The sequence below is a fragment of the Melanaphis sacchari genome, unplaced genomic scaffold (assembly GCF_002803265.2).
Source record: "Melanaphis sacchari strain LSU unplaced genomic scaffold, SCAv2.0 Contig31_pilon_pilon, whole genome shotgun sequence".
NCBI classification, from domain to species: Eukaryota; Metazoa; Arthropoda; class Insecta; order Hemiptera; family Aphididae; genus Melanaphis; species Melanaphis sacchari.
The window spans coordinates 177,943-204,170 of record NW_020271193.1 but is presented as its reverse complement, the minus strand read 5'-3'; the positions used below and the strand labels follow the sequence as shown (position 1 = coordinate 204,170).

Genomic DNA, 26,228 nt, shown 5'->3' with positions numbered 1-26,228 from the left:
ATAGTCCGTGGTTTCTAAAAAGTTAATATTACGAGAATTAACTCTATAAGTGCAATTAGACCTCTAAAACAAGGGATGCTAAAACTATGCCTCACAGAGTCGTGATACTTCTCTAAAACAATAGCAGTTAGGTATAAAAAAAATAAGGAGTACTAAATTTTAACTAGAGGGTGCTAAAAACTCTTTTTCACTCACCTAGTTGCTCCACTGCTTAACCGGTATAAGTAAAAGATCTTATCGATTATGGTATTATACGATAAACATTACAATCATAATATAATATGTCATATTTAGTGTGTGGACTTTCCTATTGTGAGGAAATCGATAAGAACAAACGAAAAACACACTAACTAATCCAAATCTATAAATAATAGTCAGTACTTAATCTAGCTCTAATATTTTGACAATACTTTACTATTAAATGTTATATTATCTATATTGCCCAAATGATATTCTTTTCCAGTAAATCTTCTATATCACGAAGCTTATAAATTTTAATTGTAATCTTCCTCTTTGGTTTTTCCCTCAATCATTTCTTACAAAATTAGTCTAAGACCTTAACAACTCGCGATATCTGATAGTATGACATATCCATTCATTGCTCCTTTTATTTATATTTTTTTACTTATGAAATCCTATTTAAAACTCCTTCATTAGTAATCCTATTAGTTTAGCTTATCTTTTGCATCTTTTGTTTAGCAACAAATTTCAAATGCTTTTTTTCTTTTGCAATTCTTATGGCCCACATACATAAAACATAATGCTACAACTATACATTTTTCTTGATGTTAAGATTATAATGTTTTTCGAATTAAAAATTGAATAATGTTGTATTATGTAAATATTTACTATAACTAACAGTAATTATTATAAGTTTATTATAATTATAAGCCTTGAATTATAAATCTAACACCATACATCTAATTCCTTTGTATAACTTACATAGATACTTATCATAATATCTATTGCCATCAAAATAATAATTAATTTTTATATATTTTTAGTTAAATATTATTCAATTGAAACGGTATGTTATTTTAAGTTGCGTTAACTTTTCCAATTTCATCTACTTTGTGTAAAAAAAAGTAGTTCTGCTACAATTCAATATGTAATTATAATACTATATTATTAAATTATTTTATTATTTTTATTTATTTATTAAAACCAATCTATTAATATAATAGTTTCTAGAATCTGAATAAGTTATTTAATCAAATAATTTACCAAGTTATTCAATTTTTCCTCAAAAATCTAGGTAATCTAATAGATTTTATTATTTATTAACGTTAACATCATGCACTCAAAACCAAACAAGTGAATTTGATAATTGATATTTAGAGTAGCTTTACAGCCTTATTAACATTTAAAAACGTTGTTTTAATTTTTAATGATAATAATACCCAGGAATTTATATCGAATATCCCTGCAATGGTCCAAGAGATATTGACTTTTAAATTAGCCATTTTCTGCAGTTTATAATTTCTTGGAGAGTGTAAGTCTACGAACAATAGTATAGTAAATAGTTTAATGATACAGAATATAAACTTAACTAAAAACCAATTTTTGACTGAAATCCGATCGATATTGCCCCCCCCTCTCTTCAATCTTATTTTAAACCCTAAGAACAACACATAATATTGTATAAGCTAATAAGATGTACAACGAATCTCCTCGTGTGTATTATATCCTACTTGACTGAAACAATATTACGAGATTTACAGTCTCTACAATGTGTATATATTTATAATTTAAATCTGCACGCCTATAATTATAATAGCCAAGTATGCGTTATTAGTTCGCACGCAGTAATAATAAAAATATACATATACTCCAAGCTAACCACCCGTCGTCGTTAGTCACTATAGCATCATTGTATTCCGCTTTCGTATATAATAATAATATTATAATATAAACACTGCTCATTAACTGCAGGCAAACGTCCCTGTTATATTATATGTGCAGAATGCATGCATGCATAATATTATACATTAATATAGGGGCACTGTTCTTAAAAAAATATTTAATGATTTATTAACGCACTCGCTTCAAGAGCTCTGAGATTCTATTGCCGTCTTCTATCGTTGATATACATTATATTATATTATACATACTCAATTCGTTGTTTCCTTATTTTTTACCTACGTGGCAAATTTTATTTATTAAAATCTTTATAATTATTATATTATTTATAGATGCTAAGAGTTAGCAATGATTATAGTGGTGTATAAACGTATAGTATTACTATTACTTTTTTATCGCGTACTGAAACTCAAAATGTAAATAATTTGAAGTCTGGTATCTCAAAGTTTTTTAAAAATATAAAAGTTACTGAGTTGATAAATCAATTAAATGTTTTATATGTTAAATTACTAAATACTGATTATATTATAATTAATAGGATTGAACAGTTATGATTTTAATACGATTTTAATACGATTAATATATTATATTGTAATGACACATGAATTATTAAGTTTTCAAAACCAAATAATAAATATATCATATAATATTTGAGAACATTATAAAAAGTAATACATCCTTACTTCACTTAGCTATTAATTGTATCCTATAAACTTAATGTAAATACATTTATGAATGATGTGTACCTATGTCGTAAATGTGTGTGTGTACATAAGCTTATATTATGTTAAGAATCATTCTCTAAAATTTAGGATAATATTATTTTATGTGCGAAAAATAAATACAACAATATCTACTTTTTTTTCGTTTCATCTACTAAGATATATTAAAAGCATAAAAAAATATCTCATTACGTGTTATTGAAACAAATTTATAACATTAAAAAATTTTGCTCAACTATTAACGAAAGTGAACATTTTATTTTTATTTTCATTATATTTAAGTGTTTTAATGCAAAAACTTGGTATATATTCATATATAGAGAGACTCAGCACAAGATGGTTTATTATTCATAAGATAATCTTACACATTGCTTAGTAAAAAATCTAAATTATAATAATATCAAGTTTAAAAACAAATTATATTATTTTGATCTGTGATACATTTTAGAACAACAAATTTTCGACTAATTCTAAATACTGAAAGTATTTACTATAATAAAATATACATTTCATTTATTTATTTATTTTTGTTTTGGGTATTTTTTTTTTTGAAAAAAAAAATGTTTGATTGTTATTGTTTAGTTTCTAGATAAATTTAAAGAATATTTTTTAACTATATTGAGATTTTAAAAACTGATAATCTCCTAATTATACAACACCAAACCAAAACTTGTGGTGTTTCAGCTGACTTCCTGATAATTTAAAGGCGAATAAGCATCCTTACCTCCGGAGTATTTCTATATCATACGTACATAATAATAATATATTATTATTGAATTGTTGAAAATCCATAAATAAATGCTCTTTTGTATTGTATAAATACGTCGTACACCAACTTATTATTTTTAATATTTCTTTGATGCATAGTACATACACACAATATAAAACCGAAAGTTTAAAACAAAACTTAAATTCTAATCTATACAGCGTTAAATAAATTAAAAACAAAAAGACTTGTTGCAATTTGAATAAATTAAAAATAATTAGGCATCTATTCCAAAATTAATGTGCTATAGTTTTATTCATTACTTTAATATTGTAATCTACACTGTATAAACAATTAAATTAGTTAATTTCATTCCGACACGCGAAGTACCTACCTGTTGTGTAAGTAACGACAATTAAATGGACATACTCATCTACCAAAATTTCTGTATACTGCAGTGTATCATTGTATAACATAATATGTATATCTTTAAATGGCACGTGGAATATTAAAAAAAAAAAATTGATAATTATACGCGTGAGGCGATTTTTTTGTCAATGATTTTTACTATTTAGATATTATTTAAATTTTTAAATGTCTAAAGCCATCGATCAAATTTTGATATACCATATACGAGTAGACTGAATTATGAGTGGGCATGAGAGGGTCATTATTTCTCTCCCCAACTTGTGAATTATCCCTTCCGATTGGCTTTCAGTTAAATAGTTAAGTTATAGTTCTTAACCAGTATACATTTTTCGCATTGTCTGTCAGTAGATTTTCCATTCCTGATGCAAACAAAATAATTACAGTACAAGCTAATAATAATAGGTATACAAAATTATTATAAATTGTATATGAGACAAAAACTCATTTAAAAAATCAAAGTTCATCTTTAAAATAATGAAATTGTTAAGCATAATATAAATAAATGTACTAAAATATAAAATAAAATATTCATTTCTAATAAGAATATAATATGTACAAATATAAAATATACTTTCTCGGAATAAATGATTATATAATAAATAAATAAATAATAATAAAATATTAAATTAATATTAAATTATGTTTCTTTTTTTTTTTTTAACAATAAACAAACATTAAGTTAATTAATTAATTTATATACAATTTGTAGTGTTTTTAGAAAAATATTTTTCCTTTCAATTGATAAAAAGCTCTACGTAGTACGTCCAGTAAACCACCAACGGTTAATTATTTACAAAACGTCTATAATAACTAATGGTGATTCAAATTTTTGGCACAATGAATATCATTTTAATGAAAACCCATAGTTGAATAATATGGCATACGCATTTCAAATTTTTGATAACGATCAAACTTATGTATAAAGGTATATGTATATTTTTAAATATTTCTTTTAAATGCACACAAACTTCGGACAACTCTTTGATTAAAAACAATCCGCTTATACACATATGCATACATATATATATATTTATATATAATAAAAACAAATTCTTAGCGTACCTGCAATTTACTTTGAAATGACACGACATGTCGGCGTCAGATATAATCCCGAACAACACACGCCTTATATAATATTAAGTATAGGTGCGTGCGCTTTTATGTACAGAGTGATATAAATTATGTTACTCACAATGTTACAATTATTATAAATAAATACCCTATATATATTTACACCATAATACATAAATAAATATATGGTAGACGAACTAAAAATACTTATATTTAACATGAATTAGCCGATATATAGCAACCAATACAAAATATTTTATACTTATGCAACATATTATTATTATGAACGTTATAAGATGTTACAATATTATTATCCGAGACGCAAATCGAAACTGATTCTCGCAGAGCTCCGCGAAAACGACTGTAGCCTATAATATATAGACATTGTACATAAATATATTATAATTTATATTATACACATACGAAATGACGACGACGAAGCGGTCTTTTGACCCTTCAACATGCAAATATATGCACGTCCCTGCAGCCGGCGGCAATAATAATAATAATGTACGCTTGTTTCTCACGTACGTCGTAGATATATTTATACTATATAGGCACCTATGCAGTCTACCAATATTATTGTAATATCCGCATGTGAATATACGTGTATACCCCCGCGACGATTATACGACGACGAGTAATATTTCTCAGTCGTAGCGCGCACTAATACAGCATTGTGTTTATGCACGCACATAAAGAGAGTGGCATAATAAGAATACATAATATTATTAGGACGAAAGGTGTATATGTGAGCCTAAAACCTTTCTATTCCAACTCTCGCTTTACATGTGGTTAAAAAAAATGCATTATGTGCCATAAAAAAATAATAATAGTATAAAGGTTGACGTGACGACGCATTCCGATTTCAGAAAAAATAAAATATAATGATATACGCACATATTTTGTACGTCATCATTTATAACCTATAAACATAGTATTTAATACGCTAAGAGACTTTTGCAGCATTTTTGTTATGACCATAACTCATAAGCGTTATTTTTTATGACAATACTGATGGTAGCGTTCATATATTTACGTATAGCTACAGTATGATAGTATAAAGACCGGCCGCGTACGAAGAGACGAGAACGCGCGACCCTTTTTGTATTCATATATATATATTATATATATACATATGAATGAGCGTGCGGAGTAGCTGCTGCGTGGTGCCAACTCTTGTCCCCCATTGGAAGGGGATGAAAAGTTGTGCATTATACGGATGTGGGAAGGGGTAGCGTGTAGTGAGTTTAAGAGAGAGAAAGAGACCTCAAATAACCTTAAACCTAGAATAACTCACGAAATACGCGTGCTCCTTAAAGAACCCTTACTTATATTTATTTATACACATGATTATATATATGTATACTCACAGAAGGCAAATCACCCCGCATGGTTACAAATGAAATCAATGGAAAACTTCGTGCTTATACGTATTTATTCCTACCTACTATTGTCACATATTGTCACAAGTATGTTCACAGAAAGTTTCAAGATCTTGAGGAGCACAAAATAGTGCAAAGAAATTTTATTTTTGGTATGTTACAAGTTTCTCAACAAAAATTTCATATTAAAAAATTTATTTCATACTCGATATTTAAAAAATATAGCATGAATTTAATAAGAATATATATTTATAGTGTATTTAAATTCACAATGCGGTTTTATTAAGCGCGCAGATAATGAATAAAATATATTATAATATATCAAAATCGTCATCTGTAACAAGAAATCGTTTTATACAAAGAGAAATTAAGATTCTATAGTAATTTGTAGATTACACAGCGGGGATTACATTTTATTGGATTCTACATTTACACAATTCCTGCCATTTTTGCAACACATATTTCCGATCGTGTCTCGAGTGCTTACTATGATTGTTTAAAACATTATACAGTTATTAAATTTACTACCATATTATATAAACATTAAATATATTAAACACGTTTAATTTTTACTTTTTAAATCGCACATCAAATAAATTAAATATGAAATCACATCAGTTCGTTTAGAGAAATATCGACACTGTTATAACGCAAAGATATTAATATAATATATCACCTATAACTAATCGTTGGCATATTAAATCGAATATTACATCATGATGACACACTATCGTCTCGTGCAGCTGCTAACCGAAAACATACTTGATAGGTATTATTGCTTATACATACATAGATACAAACGACGACCGTTATTCCGTTATTTACAAATTACATTTTAAAATATAATGCATCAATAAATACTTAGATATTTATACACACGCTCAAACTTGATACTTACCAAATTATCTAAATATATTGTTATATTTTATAAATTATTATAATACAGTAGTTTTTTTATTCAAGTTAAAATCTGCGTTGACATTTAAATATTATAATTCTTTTTGTTATTTTATCATATTAAGAATCAAAATCATGATACGAAAACGCATAAAACAGTACAATGTTATAAATTATAATTATAGGCAACCAAACATATTCATCATAATGAATTATCATATTACTATCAATCATGTAAATATTGAATGTATGATGTTTAAATATAATTAATATGACATAATACATGAGTGTGGTTTGGTATTGATTTAAATGACAAGTATTTTTTGGTATCTATAAGGAAGTAGAAGTCTGATGTTTTAAACTTTGGTAATTTATAGTTTATACAAATAATAAATAACGCACAAATCACTGCAATTATTTCAGGCCAACTAGTATATTATATATTTATTACTAACATAGCTTCGCAAAATTATATATGTGTACTGTAAATGGTAAAATTAATATAGATACACGGCTATGTATAATATATTAATATAGTCGGTTGAACTCAAAAATCGACCGCGGTGTTCGTTTGCAGTTACACGCTTTTCTAATCGGAATAATAAAAGAAGAAATCCTATTTTTCTGGACGAATAGGTATCCATCGGATAATTGTAGACATACCCACAGGTAAGCGCATAATGCAAATCTCAGCAGCACCCACTGCAACCGTGAGAAGGTATAGTGTTTCGCCAAACCTTTTACAAAAAATCCAATTACATATTCAAAACGTAATTATATTCGTATAAACTAGTAGGTACCTACAATCTATACGCACACATGAACACACTCACATGCGTTTGTTACGACAAAACGATTTTGAATAACAATGCCATGCAGAGTATATTAAATGTTTACCCTACATTATTTTAATATATTGGATACGTCATATACATAGAATGTTAAAAAAAATATTTATTTAAAATTTCATGTATTTACGATTATTCTTTTTCTAAGTTACGAAAAAATATCAAAAATCGTTAAAGGGAAAATAATTATTTAAAAGGTAAATATCCAATGTCATCAAAATTTGAACTCCAAAAACTCATAAAAAATGTATGTTACTTTCCGGTTAACTGTGTTTTTTTAATAAAGGTATAACATCTTTTAAGAAACTTCATTCTAAAATTTTAAGTCCTATAATAATTGAACAATTTATACATTTCCAACTGCATAATAATTTATAAATTGCCATCATTTTAACGAATTTTGTAAAAACTTTACCTTTAAATAATGCTTAAAAAAAATAAATTGTGCCTATGTACTCTTATTTTAAATATTTTAACCAATCTGTGAAAATAACTTATATGGGATCTTATATTCAATTTTCAAGCTTTTTGACTAAACAAAAATTTTTTCATAAATGAAATTTATATGAAAATAAAAATTTCAAATGTCTATAAATAACTCAAAAATATATTTTAAAATTTTATAATGTATAAGCATGATCGCATAAATATTTGATAAAAAGTATCAAGTATTTATGGTTATTCTTTTTTAGTTACATTAAAATTGATTTTTTCAAAAACTAGTTTTTCGTAAAAATTTCTTTTTTCACCGATTGTTTTAAAAAATACTGGAAATTTTTAATTTTAACATATTCAAAGAACAAACTAGACCCAATTTGCTATCAGAAACCACCCTCTAAATTTTTATAGTAAAATTCTAAAAATATCTACTTTATAACATATTTTTTTCAAGAAAGTAAAAAAAAAGTGAAATTAAATTGAATTTAGCCAAGCATATGTTTAATTTTTATGAGTAATGAAAATTTTAAATGAAGAATAATAAATTACACGGGAACTTAAGGTATAGAAAAATTTATTATTTTAGAAATATGTCTACTGCCATAATATTCAAAACATGAATTTATTAATTTGAAATTGTATTAAAACTTCAATAATAGATAAATGTATTTTTATAGATTATCATTTTTAACAAAACCAATTTTATATTATTAGAAAAATGTATATTATAAATAGATATTTTGGAAATTTCGATAGTTGAATTTACATATAACTTTTTTGTGAATGCGTGATTCTGTGCACACTATAATTAATAACCACTCATCTTGATTTCGATAAATAGTAAACCGATGAATATATTATTATATAATATACAAAGAGTTATTATGTAACATATTATAGTAAATTTTCGATTATCGGTGAAATTGGGTTGCGCAGCAACCGTAAATAATACAATATAAGATGGAAAAAGCCAAGAATTAAGGCAAAAATGATTTTAACATATTTTATTAATATAAAATTATTACATAATCATTATTATTATTACAATATAATCTTTTTTTTTTTTTATTATTAGAATTAAGCCTCGGCAGCGATGGCCATTGGCTACACAATATAATCATTTATATTTACAGAACCATAATGATTTCTTATACATGGTATGCATTATGTACATATGAAGAATTGTTATTATGCGTGTATATAATTTATATTTCTTAATATAACTCGATTCCGTGGAAAACGCGGATAATTGTGAGTTCACTGTTTAAACGATTGGTGAAAATGTTAAGTAACTACGATTATTCGTTTTTAAATTACAACAAAAAACAAAAATAATTTGAGAAGAAATATAATAACTATTGTACGGTTGATCATCTAATGTTTTAACAATCTGAACTTCGGTCATAAAAAATTAATTCGACTTTGCACTAGAATTTTTTTTTTTTTATGTAGTTGTATGATTTATAAAGAACTTTGTATTAGAATTTTAAATCTTAGATATAAACAGAAAATTTTTTACAAATTTTTTTAACTACAAAATAGTTAGTAATCATAAAGATTTTAAGACATTTTTTTAAACTTTTAACCTTAAACGCTTATTAAAAAAAAAAATAATACCATTTGCACAAAATAAAAAACTAATTCATTTTAAATACAGTATATTTGTACCAAAATAAAAAAGGTAAAGAGTTTTTCACAAAGTACATAATTTTTGAAATGCGGGGAAATTTTTGTTTAAAAGTTGTCAACCCTATTTTAATTATTTTTGTTATCCATTATCACTCCGACTAAAAGATAATTCGTTGTCGTGGAGCGATTAAGAAATCATCAGTGTATACTCATACTGAAAACTCATCACAAAAATGGCGAGTGCTCAGCTATGACTGACGACTGTCCGTAAACTTAACACGACTTTTGAATGTGGGAAAGCTCCTATTGCATCAATAGTTCTAAGGTTAATACGGAAATTTTAACAAACAGGTTCTGTTGAAACACAAAAAAGTTCAGGTCGAAACTGTACAACTCATACACAGCCAAACATTAAGGTACTTAGTACAAGAGAATGTAAATGTAAATCCTGGAAATTATGGCCTACAAAGACAGCGTAGGTGGATATAATTTTTAAGCATTAAATTGAAATGTATTTTAAGTGTAATAAAATAAAAAGTTTAAATTTAGTTATGACTTTGGTTGATTTATTGCATTTTTAAAAACTGCGCACTTTATGAAATAGTCAGTATAAGTTTTCACTGATTTTCCTTATTGAGAAAAATTCTGAGAATATTTTACATTAGACTCTCTCCTTTTGATCAAATTTGTTTTTAGAAACCACCCCTAAAATTGACAATCATAACACATTTTTACTGATCTATAAGTAACGACAAGTACAAAAAAAAAACACACGAACAGTTGTAAAATCAATAGATTTTGAGTAAAATAATGAATCTAAAATTATATCAAATTCTAAATTTCTACCTAGTACTTATAATTTAAAAATATTATTTTTCAATATTGTGATACTCTCACTTAAATAAGATATTAAACAGTCCAACACGTAAAACTCACAAATACGTTATCACTTATTACTAAATGTAGAATCTTTTTACTCAATATAAACAAAAATGAAATTTAATTTATGTCAAAAATCAATCACCTTATATTATATTATATATTTAAAGAAGAAAATGTTTAATTCCATTCTTCCTGCATAAAATAATTATTAATTATATTATTCAAAATGCATACAACATCGTTCACAATAATATTATAGCAACTACACAAAACTACACAAGTATATAATACACACATATAATATATATCATTTTCATATCCATGTTTTGATTTAATTTCAAAATAAATACTAAATAGTATATTAAGTGTAGTATGAAATGTACACATTTTTACTGTGTGATGAATGCCATAATTATACAAGTTAATCAATTTAACTTTAACAATTTAAAGTAATTCATAATAATACCGTAGAATATATTATATTATGTTTTAATTAAAAACAAATACGTATTATAGACCAAATATTAAGCGATATTTCCTGCTATTGGACAGCACTTAGTTTAGTTTTTTGACAACACTATAACGATCAATCGCAAAATAGCATTTTTAACAATTTTAGATCATTAAAAATGTCAACAAGGTTTGGTTTTTGGGAGATATATCATATATATTAATAATAGTCTATGGGCCGAACAAATGGCTAAAGTGTAAAAAAAGCAACCAACACCCTTTATTAAAATATTTTTAAAATAGTATAATAATTATGTTATAATCATTTGATAATTGACAGTCAAGACGGACCAGCAGTACTCGAGAGTCAAAATTATTTTGTACGCGGTCTTCCAAGCACTTCCACTTACACCATTTTAAAAATAGTAATAATTACTATTATTAATCGTGTCGAGTGAAACAAAAAATATATACCAACGTTAGCCACGCACACACGATATACAGTATTCTACCCAGTTCTCCACTTAATAATAATTATAATATGATAATATAATATTATTATATTCAATTTTAATCTGCTATTAATTATTTATCAGGGTACGTGTTTAGTTTTTTACAATTTTTTGCCTTATACGTTATTAAAAAAATATAATCTCGCGCAAGTGTATATTTATAATATACAGCAGAACAAAATCACTTGACTTATGATGTACTTATAATATGATGTGTGTATATATATATATATGTATTAGATGGATAAGAGGAAGCACACTAAACCGGTAGAAACCGGTTTTGGACTCGACATGCGTGATTATCTCTCATCTTTGGTCGACCTGTGGAGGGATACCATAAATGCCATAAAATATAATAATATTACCTAAATATATGTGTGTATATATATATAAACATATGAATTTATTACGAAGATTTATTTTTTAATACTTACACATGTATAGTATGTGTAATATGTATACACCCGACAGCAATATAATTTGATGTTTAAATACCAATACCGTTGCGCTCATAGACTTATCGTGTACATATATATTATTAGATTATTCATATAAATATGTATGATAATATAATAAGTGAATTGTTCGGTACAAATAAGTGCCGAACATCGAGAAAGAGAGACGTGCAGAGAAGCAGTGACTGAGTGATAACTAAAGAGAGACAGAGAAAAAAGAGATGAATAATCTCAATCCTACGTTTATTTGTATTTATGTGTATGTGTACCCTGTACATAGCAGCAGCAGCAGCCACTTGGCCCAAGATCAACGACCCGCACCCGACACGCCCTATACGATTTCCCTCGGCCGTGGCAACCACTCTCGCTCTCGCGCATGTGTGTGAGTGTGTGTGAATGCGCGGGGACAATAATCCACTTAGCTAAAACAGTAGTGTGTACTTGTGTGTATACGTCAGTGTGTTACGAATTTAATATACGTGCCTTGTACGAGAAAAAAAGAAATTATTTATAAGATATGTATATAATACACGTTCTCTTGTAAACTCATATGAACTATTCATGTGAAATTCCTGAAAAACTAACGATGTGTAGGTAGATACCTAAAGATTTTTAGTTACCGAATATTGTAAGAAGCTTATAAAATAAACTAAGCCCTACTAGTCCCTATGCTAAGTATTACGCAAACAAGAGATTGACCGGCTGATTTTTTTTTTTTTAGTAGTGCGGTTATTATAGGTACTGCACATAACAATATAATATTATATTTTATATTTATTTAGAATTTATACACAAACACAAGCTATGTCAAACACGTGGCCTGTGACTTATTTTTATGTAGTCCAGATTAAAAATTAATAAAAATATAGGTACAAGTTATATTATATTAAATTTATATTTATAAGTATTTTAAAATGTATAAAAAATTTAAATTCTTAAAACGCTCATAACTCACTTTAAAATGAAGTATAAAAAAAGCCTATGAGGTTTACTTTGTAATATTCTTACTTTTAAATTTAATAATACATAAATTCACTGATATATTAACCATGCTAGAGTTAAATGGATTATTTAGAATGTACAATTTGCTTTGCTATGCATTTGTAGAACAAAGACACCGCATGCGGGTGTAGCGTACTCTTAAAAATTTAAGATTATTATATTATTATGTTAAGTGTACCGTTTTTATATACATTTTCCTACAATAATATATATCAATAAAAACATACAATGTTGATAGTTATTACAAATGTCGTACTTTGCACTGTATAGCCTTTTCAATATTTATCTAGTAATTTTTAGTGTTTTGTTTAACTTCCATGCGTTCTAACGTATATTTTATGTTGTGTTAATTGTCAAATATGCACGTAAATTTGTAAATTTATAATCAAATAATTATGTATAAAATTTAATTTATGGAAAATGTATATTAATATAATAATAAAATGTATAAATATTTAATTGTTCGTTATGAATAATAATAATAATTTATAAATTTAAAAAGTATAATAATACAATAGTGATTATAAGCCCCACCGTAAAAGAATTATTATTTCTTAATTTATTATAACTTATAACTAACAACTATTAATATATTATAAATTTACAATTATTGTAAGCATCATGTGATTCGATTTCAAGAATACAGAATAGAAAAAAAAGTTTTCAAAAATAAACGTTCATAAGAATATTGTACGAATGTATGTATAAAAAATATAAAACTATCGGTATAGCATAAAAAACCAAATCGATTTCATCGGGCCCGATTAACATTTAATAATAAACGACGTGCAAAGCTCATATTATACACTGTATAATATACATATATGTTGTATTTTATATTTATATATATTATAAAACTGCTACCGTTGTCGGCATCGTCTACGTCAAGATGTAATAAGCGCACGGTGGTGGGCAATTTGCCACACGCGAATAACTTATTCGTTTAACTCTACCAGTCTGGCGTTACACTCTCATTGTGCCCACACGCATGTTATCGCGCGTTATATTATATGGTGCCCGTATTGGCTGTTGTTGTCAACTATGATAATAGTGTAAATGTGTAAATTTTACAATAGATAACAATTCTTTTTGTTTTCTTATTTCATAAGAAAATATTGTATATCATATGAATTAGGGATGCTTTTCGTTCTAATTAAAATGTAATAATTCTTCTATATCACTTAATCTAACTTAACATCGGCACTAATTTATTCAACGTATACACAAATATTGCAAGTATATAGGTACAAAATTGTCTTAATAAAAGATTTAAAGATTATATATACTATATGCTTTATTAGTACCATATTATAAAATGTTCGATCACGTTACAGACATTGCTCCCTGATATTTTGACACTCTGCATATACATTTTCCTGATTTTTCCCTTAAATAAAGAATTTTTATAACTTATAATGTTATCAATAAGTAAGCTGAATGAGTTACACATATTCCTAAAAATAAATGTTTTTTATAAATCAAATAGTAACAACTTTAAATAAAATTTTCTTAAAATAAGGAAACAAGCCTTACAATAACTTCAAACTAACATTGATATATATATATAGCTTATAGGCTTATTATAACTTGTAAGTATACAACTATACTCGCTATACTACTAACTATAACATGCATTTAAATTTCGCAAAGATTACAAAAACTTTAGCTATGTATGTATGGCCAATAAGAAGTAGGTGATGAATTCCAATTTGGAAGAAGTTATTGATTGACATTTATTCCAAAATATTCGACTATTTACAATTGTAGTGCAATAGGTATTACATTATTATGCGAGTATACTCACACATATAATAGACTCGTATTTATGTACCTTGTATATGATATGGCGTATGTTATACGAGTTCCCAACTCATGCGTATTCAAATTGCATGTGTGGCGACGGCGTCACGAAAAAGGAAGTGGCCTCAAGAATTTGCATAGGGTCCGCGACCTGCGTGCGAACGCCCGATTGGACAAATCTATCCTACACTACACGTCTTCACCGCGGTGTCTACTATGTCCAGTATATTATTACAATATGTACAAAATGATTAAATTAAACCGATCCCAGGAGACGCGAAACACCATTCCCGCGCTTTTATAAATATAATATTTGTATAATGTAGGTAATTATAATAATTATTATTATTTTGTATTATATAGGTAATTTTGGCTACCAAGTTTTTTCGTATTCCCATCTTTCAGCTATACAAAACGAAAAAAAATTTGGTAGCTCACTCTGTATAGTGTTTATACTCGTAATACGCTACGTATACGTACGTAGTTTATCCAGGTGTATGCCTATAAATACAAATATTATAATATATACACGCGGATGTGTGTGTACGCATGTTTTTTTTTAATTTGAATTTTAAAACGTGTGTCCGCGAGTACCTTCTTAAACATACACTACTCTTGTAGGCCCGCGAGTTTTACATACAGATCTTTTGAAATGCAAATTTGAATAAAATTATACCCACGACGTATCATTGAGCCAGCCAGTGCCGTACCCTATTATATACGCCGCGATTGATGAGCGAGACTATAACCTATAAAATTACTTATATGTATGAATATATTATTACATTAGTGCACACACAGGTTGTATCAGCATTTTATCACACGGTTCAAGCCGCAGTATAAATGCAAATACGTGAAAACCCGTGTGAAAATGTCAAATACGTTATCGCGTAATAATACCTAATAGGTATGCACCGATTATCGATAACAATTTATTACTATAATAATAAATACATATTAAATTATATTATGTATTAACGTTTACTCACGAACTAGTAAACTTATATTTTAATCTGAGAAAAAAATTACTACCGTTTTTATGAAATATAGAGATCATCCAATGGACGTGTATATTCAGAAAGCAGTACCTATATTATACTGGAATCTATAAATGAGTGGCTTTGCTATAGAAAGTCAAAGAGTCAAAAAGGTAAGTTGTATTAAGTGACATAGCTAGGGTAAGACCTAAAACGCCTTACTCTCATTTACTTCAAACAGTTGATAAGTCAATGTCTACACATTTAATTCAATTCGATCAGCAGTTAACTTAAGATGAAGTATAATGATGGACGGTACTCTTTTCGTCTACTTACTCTTTTCAAATAAATATTATGAGTAGTTCCCTTTTATTTCCTACACAAAATAGAATTTTTTTCGCTCATAATTTTATCTTTAACATTTTCAGAAGTACTGAAACTATTAATATTTTATTAAAGAAAAGTCGTAATGCTCTCATTACACTGTTTATTTTCAAGATATGCTGATACTTCTAAATCCATTTAACTTGTACAGAATTTTACTTTGGGATAGTTGGATGGTGGGTAAATTTATAGAGTTGAATTTTGTTAGATACTTCAAAACATAATATTTTTGCACAAATGAAACGTTTTTAAACAAACGACAACTTTACTGTCGGCATTTTGTGTGGACAATTCGTTAATTAATAGTATAGTACTTATTATACATGTTTTATTTAAAACCTATACAGACTACGACTAACGTTTTAACATTTTGAACATTTTTTTAATTTACACAATATTTTAAATTACACAAAAAAAAAAAATAATAATAATAAATATATAATTAAAACTTTTTACTCTGGAAAATGTTTGTCAATAATAAAAATTAGTATAATAATATTTAATTTATACGAATATTCTTTAATACAAATTTATAAGTATCTTCTAATTATATACGTATTATTATTTAGATGCATTGACTCTAGATTAAGTGGTTATAAATGGCACACACACACACATATATATAAACTTAAGTTTTAATCTTTTTGAACGTCCGGTCTCAATCTTACAGCATCTCTCTGCAACTACACGGATACGACTAAACATTACTACCGCCACAGCTGGAACTGGAAAAATTGTTTTCTTGGCTCTAATATTCTATTATGATTAGAATTTCATCGTGTAAATAATATTCTATTATTATTATTATATATTATGTGTGAAATCACTGACCAGAATAACAATTCATATTCCTATATATAAGGTCTGTTTGGCACTATTTTTCCACATAAATCTTATTAACATTATTATACATTATGAGCAATCAATAATCTGCTTATTATCTTTTCATTAGTTAACTAATTTCAATAAAATTTATCATTATTTTATGTATGTACAAACTATGAAATATTTACTGTATATTTGGTATTCGACTGCCGCCTCCCATAGTTGCGATTAAATCTATATAATATGGTTCACAATTTAACAACAGCACTATACAATATATATAAATAATTAGTTTCATATCGTTCATTCGTTTGGCGAAAAACAAAGCATATTAATGAACCATATATAAGTACCTAAACAATCTGCATATTGTATACCTATTAGTACCTTTTACATATTCAGTTGATTTTATTCTAACGTGTACGCAAATATTATGATTGGTTTGCGACGGTCGTGACCTACGATTATTGTTGAAACAAACCATTTAAAATATATTAAGCCATCGAAATGTTCACATCTACAATTCGTAAAATCTAAATTCAATTACAATATATCACATTCCATTTATACACCTGTATTGCCTATACCTACTGTTCATTTTACTGCAACATTATGAAAAATAGAGTGTTTTTAAATTATTGTTATATCTATAAATAATTGTTAAAAAATTGTAGTCGACTTTGATTGCTAAGCGTTAATATTTTATAATATAAAAAATTGCAAGTTTCGTAACCCTTGGGTTGTAGGTATATACTATAAAGTATGGAATATATAATATGAATTTTTAAATTATATTAATAATAAAACAATCTATAATTAAGTTTTACAATAAGCATTAATATGTGTTTTCTCCATGACTTGACATACATTAAAAAACAGCCATCCAATGTTGATGGTACTTATATATTTAAAAAAATTAATTAGAAATTATTATAATCTAGGTGTTCTACAATGATTGAGATCTAAATATGATAAATATCTACACCATTTTATCTTCATTGTGTGCGAGCGAAAATTACCAAAAATAATGTTTGATCCGAGAGCAGATATTTGTGGATTTGAGTGATTAATCAACCAAAATTATAATAATATTAACTATTTAATTATTTTAAATATATAAATTATTAACCCCTAATTTTCAAAATAATTCCTGTTAGCGTTAATTTTACATGTATTATACATATACATTAACAGACTCCAGCGTGGTCATCCTCATGAAGTTTTAAATTAGCTCATTAATCTTACTATTATAAATATTATATATTTTGTGTAATCATAAAATTTTTTAATATGATCATATAATTATTAATTTTTTATCGTAGATACTCTATTATATTTATGAATTAATGTTATTTGTTTTAAGAAATGTAAAAAATTTGTTATTATATATACCTAAGTTTAGATAACTTTGTCAAAAAAACTTTAAAAATAAAAAATAAACATAAACATTAAAATAAATAACGTATATATCAGTGGTGACGGGATATAGGATTATTTGAAGCAATTGCTTCATGTTTGAAAGCTCTTTGGTCACTGCTACTTATTAGGGATGGTGATAAAAATATTTAAAATATACAATATACTTCAAAGCCTCCACAATTTAGTGCCGCTACTGATATATACATTTCAGTACAGGATTAACTATTATAAAACTAATTCTATGTATTCGTATCATATTGATTACATATCAAATAAATAGGTGAAGGATTATGTAAGTGAAGAAAGACTCAACCAACAGTAGACAATAAGAAAAATAAATCAAACGTTTTGTAAAAATAGTAAAAATCCGTCTGTAAAACTATTATATTATGATTAAATTTTTATAATTTATTTGATAACTATTTTTTTTAAATACTTTTAATATTAAAAAATGATTTATTTAATAATATGCTCGCATATATTGTACTCCCAAGAATATATATTTTATATATATGCATAACAATATATAAAATACATTATATACAAATACTATACTATAACTATACATAAATTACTTTTAATATGACGTATACTGATGTAACGCATATTTTTTTTTAAACATAACAAATTCAATATAGGTAACGAGTATGCATAAATGGATGCAATAACTGAAACATTATAATATATTTTACTTCCTTATCGTTGCTTTATTTATGATTTATTTTGACATTTATTCATATTATTGACTAAAGACATTTACCAGGTAAGTAAACAGAAAAGAATCGCATAAAACTATTTCCAGGTAAATAGAGTTATAATAAAAAAATGCAATATTGCATAAAATAAATGTACCTACTACTTAGCTTTATTGTATTAAATAAATAATTATATCTCGCACGTTCATAGTGAAATGTTTTAAATGTATTCTTGCATCTAAATAGGAAATTTAAAACGTTTCCTAATGTTTTTATTACATCAACACTAATATCCAATTTTGGATACCAGTGGAGCAAATGAGCATTTACTGATTATAAAATAGTTTATAATATATAATTTATATATTTTATAAATATAATGCAATTATATGATACACGCTTTATGGAAAATGAAGGAAAAAACTGCTTCTTATTATGATTTCAAAACAGTGCATTACGCGTAAAAAATGTGTAAACATTATGTCTTCGTATGTATGTTAAAATTAAAAACAATAAACACATTCTTCGTGAGCAGTTAAATTTTTCTGAAACAGCTGCGCGTGTAATCACAAAAATAATAGTGGCGTACATGGATAGTATTTCATAACATTCAGATTTTACGACATACTCGATCACTTTGAAAAGTGCATGCAAACGGTTATTTCTACATAGATTTATGTAAGCTGTTGCACCTATAAAACCGTACATGGTGCACAGTTACTTATAGAACAAGATCATATATATATATATATAAGTATAATATTCGTAATACCATGAAATTATCACTGTGTAAGTTCTATATGGGTACATATATGTAAATATGTGCATTGTGCTTGTACCAATATATGTATATATATTATATATATATATAAAACACCCCAAGAGTCAAGGGCACTGCAGTTGTATATTTATAAATAATGCTTAATATTCCTAAATAATTTAATGTTAAGTCATAAAGATTAAATGAAAACGATTCGTAAACCTAAGTAATTGCTGCTTCCCAAAAATTATTTTCTCACCCACTGAATTCGTGATATATACCCGATTACGCCGTTGTTTGCTAAAATACAATAAAAATAAAAATTTAGTACCACAATAATCTTACCCGTAAGTGAATTCAAGGGAAGGTGTATAATATTTATGGACCACATATCACTTTGTAGTACATATTATATTGATGTATTTTAATATTGCTTGTTGATTTTGAATCCTAAATTAAACACTTTTTTAATGTTCAGTGTTCGCTATAAAATATAAGTATACATCATATGTGTAAAATATATGTATATAAGGTGATCAACAATTAAAGAGTCTCATGAGCTGTGCATCATAGAATGAAAAATATGAAAATTCTAATAAAAAATGTAAAGACAAAAAATGCATTTACATTTTTAATAAAATATGTAAATAGTAAATACTAAATACCATAATTTAATCTTAAAAAAAACTTCTTTTTTTTTTGTAATTTTTAAATACGTAAAATAATATTTTTATTTTTATATTATCACAATTATTACAATTTTAAATACATATTTTTTTATTGTAGAAAAAAATGTGTTTGCGTCTATTAGGAATAAGACGTGAGCCGCGGTGAGCAGTAAATTGGCCACTGTTAATGTGTTCAATTAATATAAATATATCCAAGAAATAAACCCATAAATTCTTAATCCTAATAACACTAACAATGAATTGCAAAATTAGAGAGTAAAATAAAACTTCTAGACACGCTATTAGATCGTTTCCCTAACTATACGTACATGTAAACAGTTAAAATAAAATGTATAATGCAGATACACGTCTCTGAACGCGACCTAAATACCAAATACATGTAGATATGCAGATACGCAGATACCTACGTTTTAAATAATGAAAACAGTCCCTAATTTGAGCGACAATACACTTTCGATAATTAAAAAATAAAATTTAAATATATATTCTATTTACACAACGTTGAAATTCGTCTAGATTTAGTAAATATTTTACTTGTTGACGACTGCATTATATATACACGAATGGAATTACGCCAATCATCGAGCAATATTGTGTATCGGTAATGTGTATGACGTATTATATACAAACTATACAGAGTGTATCACCATTCAAGAAGACTTAACAGTTTGTCAATTTAACGTACAAATCCCAATGGAAAATGTCAAAACTTCATGATATACACATTGTATATTTATATATTTAAAATGTATATTAAGTATCATATAGGAGCTATTAGTATAACAATAAGAAGCTTCTCGGGAACAACGACGCGCGTTCGGTTAATTGGTAATTTAATTACTATTGTTTATTATGTTTCGTTAATTTGCCTCATACTCGCATACGTTCTGTTGCTCCCCTTCCCGCACACTTAACTCGATCAGCAATTAAAATATATATTTTAAAACATCGTATTTCCCACACGCATATTCTACCATACGCATTTCCGTTTTCCTTGAGAAAATATAATATACATATAGGAGGTACCTCGAATCGTATACAAAAAAAATATACCTAAGCAAGAATAAAAACAACAGTAATAACTCATTTACTCATATAATATTTCATGACTCGACTGCGGTGTATATAAACCGAAAAACGGTTAATAACACAATATCATAGTATATAAAAATATAAATACCAATACAATGTTACAATATATTATACGTACATGAACAATATTATTACGAATTATGACAGTGATAATCGTATGTCTACGAATTAAATACTATTATGTCATATCATTCACATTATTATATTATGGTGTTATTATTAGCGTACGGTTAGGTATAAATATGTGTATTAGGTAAATGTGCCGCTTTAAAAACTAGAATACATCGCATTCGAACCCATCAGAGACCACGCGCATACGTATATATAAGGTGATTCTTTATTCATAAAATATTCATTATTTCAAAAACTGTTAACTTTTTTGAAAATTTTTGTCTTACATAACTTACAGACAAAATAAAACAACATTTGTTTAAAAAAATATAAATTAATATATTTTCTTGTTATAATTTTCTACTGCTTTACTTTTTTAAATGATAACATATTTTTTTAAGTTCTAATCTAACCTTAAGGTAACCTACCTAACATAAGTATTTAAAATTTAAATAAGGGAAATAGTAGACCAACATTTTGTTTATGAATACTTAGAAAATTATCGTATTTTACCGTACACATTGCGGACATGTTTAATGTATATAAACCATTTAGAATATAATATCGTTGTCAAAGTCCAAACTTTACAAGGTCGTCCGCGCGACCTCTGTGGAGTATTAATAGTCTAAAGCGGGCGCCCCCTGCCTAAACATATTCTCCGAAATCATATTATATGTAATTATATATATATATTATATACAATAATAATCAGGGTTCAGGATTTCAACATACTTAGACATAGAACATTTAAAAAATAAAAAATGTTTTCAACACTTTGAGACATTTTACATTGCATAAAAATAATATAGAAAAAAGGTGGTCTTGTAGGTACTACTTTGCTGTACAATAAATATGGAATTATTCACTGATATATAAATGTTAAATTTTTATTAAATTTTAAATACTATATACGTAAAAGGTCTTAAACTAAAAAAATATCTGACAGTCTATATCTCTAAGTATGTTTCATAATATATTTTTTGATATTGTTATATAAGTAATTAATTTTGCTACTGATATTACCTTAGATTAATTTAATTTTGATATAAGTATACCTTATATCTGAGGTGTCAAAGAAAAACAATTTGTAACGAAAAAATGCTTTATTATAACAACGTATTATTTTATGAGGTGAAAAATATCTGGATGACTGGTCCTAAATACACATTCGAACATTTAACATTTCCATATTGAAAAATTACAAGCGCAGAATATCATTTCATAGGTATAGATACTTTTCCTATCATAAATCATTACTTACAATACCTTGTTAGTCTAATCTAAACAAATAAACCTTAAGATCAGTTAGCTGTATGTTTTATAGACTTCCATAATGATCTCAAATTTTTCCCAAAAGGGAGAAACTAAATATTTTTACTTTATTATTAGTATTTAGTTACTATAATAATATATATTTGTATACTATTTTATATCATTGTTATTTACTATTAATTTTTATATCAATACCGCCTATACGTAAAATTTTATAAATAAGTAATACCTTAAAATTAATCTACATATTTTAAAAGTATCATTGAGTATGATAAAATTATTTGTAAAATGGTACGTAAAAATGTCAAGTCTCTAAGAATAATGTTTTTAAATTACAACAAAATAATTAACATTGTTATTCAATGTTAAAGTATGTAATTTCATCAAAATTTAAACTTAAAATGACTCTAAAAAATAATTATAACTTTGTATTTTAATTAGTAAATGAAGAACGTATGAAAAACCATATATTATATTTTTTAAACATTTTAACTTAGAAATTATTTTTATCAACTTAAAAAAAAAATTTAATTAGATAATATAGATTTTCATTTTTTAATTGCACACACAAAAATCGATTTCGTCAAAAATTGGTTTTAGGTAAAAATATTTCCGATTTTTGTTAATTTTTTGTTTGTTTTACTCGATTGTTTTGAAAAATACTGGAAATTTTTAATTTTGGCATCTTTAAAGGTATACAAGCTAAATCAAATTTTAACTACAATAGCGTTGAATTGTTAGAAAATTAGAAGGTACATTTTACATTTATATGAATTTTTTAAACTTCTTTTCTTTTTTCCGTTTTTGAACTTTAATCCAAATTCTAAACAGAAACTTATTCATAAATTTTGTTAAAATATAAAACAAATTCATTACGTCAAAAATTAATTTTCCTTAATTTTAAATTACTCGAATTTTTTTTCAATTAATCCTCCCCCTTTTTAAAAGTACCAAATAAATTTGATATGCTTCCAGAAATCACTATCAAAGTTGAAGATCGAAAGATTTTTTTTTACTTTAAAAAATAACTTATAACAAAAATTAAACCTCATTATAAAACCATTACATTCATCACTCCGCAAATGTCATTAAAAACTAAAGGCCTATATTATAATTAATATCAAATCTTATGTGTAAATTTTAATACAATTGTTAATTTTAAACATTATTCTACGATTAGTTTTTGTTGTTCAATTTGTTTTTTTTTTAATTATTATTTATACATCACAAATATTTATAATACTACAAATACAATTTTATAATATTTTATTTATGAAATTTACTACCGACGTTTTGGGTCGTCATTAAAAGACATAATAATATTTGGAAGTTTTCTAAAGTGACTAATTTCTATTCATTTTAATATAATATCTATAATAAGTTTAATAATACGGCGTGCAGTATACAAAATACAATATATTATAAAAAGCATTCTATTTTTTTTTTCGATATATTATAATATCAACTACAAATCAACTCTTTACAAACTCTTATAATTACACGTACATACAACGACATACATTCTTTACTTTAACATTATGTATACATTACTATACCATAATGTAAATTAAAATATTAGTATATTAGATGATTTATGATAAAAAACCCATTCATTATTACAAAAATAATTAAGGTTTTTAAAAATATTTATTTTATATAATTATAAGTAATAAATAGACAAAAATGTTATTTTGAAAAATGATAAAGTAATTGAATCGTTTTTATATTTTCAATACGTACCAATATTAATTATTATTAAACTATTATTAGTGTTATTAATATTGTCAATAATAAATTTATAATATGCAGTGCGCCTATAACTGATATGGATAACGGGTAGTAAAAATACAAATTCATATTTATTATACTATATTATTTTATTTTTAATATTCATTATAGATTTTTTACTAAATTATTTTAATTTTTAAACCTATTTGGTGGCTACGATATCTCTTACATTAAGAATTGGAATAGTTGATTTCTGTGAAGCAACGTTTTGAAACAACATTTAAAACATTATTAATTATTACTTCACATTTATACTTATTATTCTAATAAGCTTTATTTCTTGTTATAACAAGTTAATATATTATTTTACGTCCAACCTAAGTATTAATATGAGTATTGAGTACCTATATCGTATAATCAATCTACAGTTTTCTCGGTGTGTGTTTATGTCATTTTCCGAGTTATCTGATACCACCACTATTCCTCCCATGTTTTTCATCTCAATGATTCTGTATAACCTATACATTATATAGTACACAAATATATATATATATACATTTATATATCTAAATTGATGTTAGCCTGGAAAAAAACTCACAATACTTAAACATGCTAACACACTATCTGTTCATTAATAAATTATTTATTTCACTCGCTATAGAAGCAAGTCTAGAAGTCGATTTCGACAAAAAACTACACTGATATATTTCAAACTAAATATTAAACAATGAAATTTCGAATATTCATATTTAAAAATAATTAATGTCTACGTGTTCGAAATTTTGGTAACAAATAATCTTATAATTAACTATATATGCTTACAGACTATAGTGTTGATACAGGTTTTAACAACAACAAATTGATATTATACAAAAAAATTATAAACTCATGAAAATAAGGATATTAAAATATTAAATAATATGCATTATATACAAAGTATTATTGTTGTACAGCAATATACAAAAGAAAACTAAAAAGCTGATTAAACAGGTAAATGAAAACGGCACCTAACTAAAATTTCATTATTATAAATATGCAGACCACAAGTCACAACTATAATAAACATATTATAATAAAAATATACAAAATTCACAATTTCAAATGTAAAAATAAAATAAAATAACCGGGGAAGTCGTTTTACTGTTTATATTAGGAGTCTAGTTTAATTTTTATTGAGTAAACACTGTAAG

The 26,228-nt window shown here is 25.8% G+C and overlaps 1 long non-coding RNA gene across 3 annotated transcripts in view; it reads right to left on the bottom strand.

Annotated features, from left to right (window-relative positions):
- The window catches only part of LOC112596409, a 111,394-nt gene that overhangs the window by 32,648 nt on the left and 52,518 nt on the right, over nucleotides 1-26,228 (bottom strand). The window contains exon 1 of one of the 3 annotated variants that reach the window (XR_003114772.1): nucleotides 4,780-5,129. The exons of the other annotated variants lie outside the window; for them this stretch is intronic. This is a non-coding gene — a long non-coding RNA (uncharacterized LOC112596409). Of the gene's footprint in view, nucleotides 1-4,779; nucleotides 5,130-26,228 lie in introns of those variants that run through there. 3 annotated transcript variants of the gene reach the window in all.